General features: G+C 42.5%; 1 pseudogene across 1 annotated transcript; it reads right to left on the minus strand.

Moving 5' to 3' along the window:
- Window positions 1–1220: 1220 nt before the first annotated feature.
- Window positions 1221–2846, minus strand: LOC105520232 (annotated as a pseudogene). The gene has a single exon (XR_001003092.1). The product of XR_001003092.1 is annotated as a T-complex protein 1 subunit epsilon pseudogene (transcript).
- Window positions 2847–3561: the final 715 nt, after the last annotated feature.

Genomic DNA, 3561 nt, shown 5'->3' on the forward strand with positions numbered 1-3561 from the left:
AATGCAAAGTAAGGGAATGTGCCCTGAACATGTGTGCTGTTAACTCTTCCACTGAGATGGGGGAAGCAGGAAAGAACAGGTGGAAGGCAAGACTTTTATAGGTAGTGTAGGTGGTAGTTGAAGAAATTAATACTTAAAGGCTTCAATTTTTGCAGTGAAGCAAGATGCAAGTTAATCTGCTAACAGTGAATGGAGAGATTGTGGAGTAGGAGCTTGTATTAGTCTGCTCAGGCAGCTATGATAAAATAACACAAACTAGTTGGCTTCATCAACAGAAATTTTATTTATTCTTATGTCTGCTTCCTGCCTCATCTCTCAAGACAGATGAGGAAACCATGGACACTGCACATGCAAAAGGAAGAGAGGAGGACTTCTGGAGGCTAGAAGTCCACGATCAAGGTGCCAACCCATGTGGTTGCTGGTGAAGGGTCTCTGGCAGATGGTTGCTTTCTTATGTGTCCTCACATGGCAGACAGAGAGAGCTTTGATGTCTCTTGTTCATCTAAGGACTCCAGCCCTATTGGGTTAGGGTCCTACCTTATGACCTCATTTGACATTTATCACCTCCTCACAAGCAGTATCTCCAAATGCAGTCCCAATGGGAGTTAAGGGTTGGGTGGGGCATAAACATTCAGTTCATAATAGATGTTTGTGAAGAAAAGGGAAACTTTGAGGTATTTGTTGAAGAAATGGGAAAGGGAATGAATTAAGAATATGAATACCTTCCTTCCTATTGTATTTTCTGTAGTAAGGCTAAATTACTTGTATCTCTCCATGATTCCAAACTTTATGTGACAGGGAAATATTTGGGTAAGGACATTATTATCCTTAATGTGCAATCTCCCATTAACTTAGAAAGCAGGTGGATCCTGGTAGCTTTTTCTTTTGTTTTTTTGTTTAAAGAGATTCCTTTAATATAATGAATACAAAAGCATGACCTCTGCCGAAGATTATAAAGCCCTCCAGAAATATGAAAAGGAGAAATTTGAAGAGGTGATCAACAAATTAAAAAGACTGGTGCTAACTTGGCAGTTTGATAGTATGCCCACAATTATACAGCTTTGAATAAGTGAAACTATGGTTACCAAACAGCTTTTTTTTATTGTAGCATCTACAGTGTCTGAAAAAGGATGTAATAATAAATAACTGTAGATGCATCATGAGACACCCATTTATTTAATTACAGTAGTGGATCTTTCTACATAGTATTCTCAGTGTCTTCATTCTTCAGATTCTCCAGGCTTACGAATGTTGTCAATCTTCAAAATCATTCTAACTATTTGTGTTGCAAGAGATACCTGTTGCTTTTTTGCCAATGAAGGTTTCTATGACATGCTATTGCTTCATATCATTTGTCCCCTTGTGCAAACAGTCGATGCCAAGAGCAAGGTTCATCTCATTCACTTGTCTGGCTCGGGCTTCGGTCATAGTCTGGATGGGATTCATGCCACTGTTTTCAGAAAGGGCCTTGGGAGTGACCTCCAAAGCATCGGCAAATGCTCTCAAGGCATAGAGTTCTAAGGTGGGGCACTTATCCACCTCTTGGCTAACTGGCAGGGCACAGGATATCTAAGCAGCCCCTCCTCCACACACCACGTGATTATCATGGATGAGCTTCCAGATGACACACAAAGCATCGTGAAGGGGTTGTTTCACCTCCTCAATACTCATCTTATTTCCTCTTCTCATAAAAATGGTTACAGCTCTGGAGTTCTTACACTGCTCAATGACCAGCATTTTATCCTTAGTTGTCCCAAATGAGATCTCCTGTACAAGACCAGCAAAGCCCAGCTTCCTGGCTGAGAGCTCTGAGAACTTGGGGGTGATCTGCCCTCCTGTTGTGATGGCAATCAGTTCAATTTCTGGTCCTCCTACCCAGTGAACCACAGGCAAATTTTTCTGAAGAAGTAAGTGATTTGCTTCATCATCAAACTCCCACTGACAAATTTCTATTTTAGCACCAGTCTCTTTAATTTCTTGAATCATCTCTTAAAATTTCTCCTTTTCATATTTCTGAAGGGCTTTATGATCTTCTACAGAGGTCACATCCAGCTTATGCTTTGTTTTTGGTTTGGGTAGTTCAAATGGACATGCGAGAATTACAATCTTAGCATCTTCCACTTTTTTGGCATCTGTGGGTGACTGAAATCCTTGTCCACAGTCACGTCCTTAATCCATTTAGTGTCCTCCAGCCTGCCACCCACTTTGCTTTCTACTTTGATAAGCTCAAAGTCAACACCTATCTGCTCCATATCTGTTACAGTAAGGACGGCATTCACAGCAATCTCAGCCATTTGTCGGTAACAACTGTTGACCACTTTGGAGCCCAGCATGGATTTTGCAGTCTGAATTAGGGGTTTGGTGTCCTTTATGTCAACAAGGATGCTATCGCTGATCTTGTCCAGGTATTCAATAGCAACACAGGCAGCCTGCTCATAGCCACCAGCTATTCCGATTGGGTGAATACCTCGGTCTAGCAACTCCTGGGCTTATTCTAACAAGGCACCAGCCAGGACAACCACTCCTGTGGTTCCATCTCCAATTTCGTCATCCTGAGACTTGGCCATTTCCACCATCAGCTTGGCAATCTAATGATTGACATCCATCATGCTTAAGATGGTGACCCCATCATTAGTTACAGTCACATTGCCATCCTTATCCACCATCATCTTATCAAGCCCATTTGGTCCAAGTGATGTTCTCATTGTATTTGCTAGAGCCTTTGCTGCCCCTATATGAGACTTGAGGGACTCAAGTCCCATAAGGTGGAACTTGCGGTCCTGATCCTTGCTGATGAGGAAAGGGGGCCCATATCAATCAAAGGCGAGGGTCTCCATGGATGCCATGGTGCAGCAGCAGGAGTTACAATTCCACTTTTTCTTTATTTGACAGCCGTTAAGACTAGTTGGTAAGACAGCTGGTAAGACAGCCTGCAGCTAAGTAAGAGCTGAGGTGCTTAGCATAAAAAGAGGACAGATATCCTAGAGAAGCTAGGCAAGACCAATGAGCCAGGAAACAGACACAAGGAGGCCATGGACACTTCACAGGGAAAAGGGAGAGGGGAAGGAGCCCCTGTGACTAGCAGCCAAAGAAGGACCCAGGCAAGATCCTACATGTCTCCGGATTTGTAAGAGTTTCTTTCTCATATAAACATGTGCTTCCTTCTCCATAAGAAATTTTCAACCAAACTTCTAATGCATATTAATGCTATGTGGAATGACTTTGCTTTTCTTGGAGTGAGGAGGCTGGGGAGCTGTTTTAAAATCACTGCATGAAGGAAACCAGAGGAAGAGAGCCACATGTTGGAGAAGAATGTCCACGACCTCAGCAAGGTAACACGCAAAACCAACAAGCATGCAAAATTTTAACATGACTCTCACCAGAACCCAAATGTTTAATTTTGACTCATGCTCATTTTGAAGATTTACCCTACCTTGCAGATAACAGATGCAGATTATTTTTAAAGTACTTTTACAACTCACATGTCCTTCCCTCCCCACTCTGGCCATCTCTGCCTTTCACTAGAGCTTCTATTGCAGGGTTACTGAGTCTGACCCTGCT

Source organism: Colobus angolensis, unplaced genomic scaffold (assembly GCF_000951035.1).
Source record: "Colobus angolensis palliatus isolate OR3802 unplaced genomic scaffold, Cang.pa_1.0 Scaffold374, whole genome shotgun sequence".
In the NCBI taxonomy this organism is placed as follows: Eukaryota; Metazoa; Chordata; class Mammalia; order Primates; family Cercopithecidae; genus Colobus; species Colobus angolensis.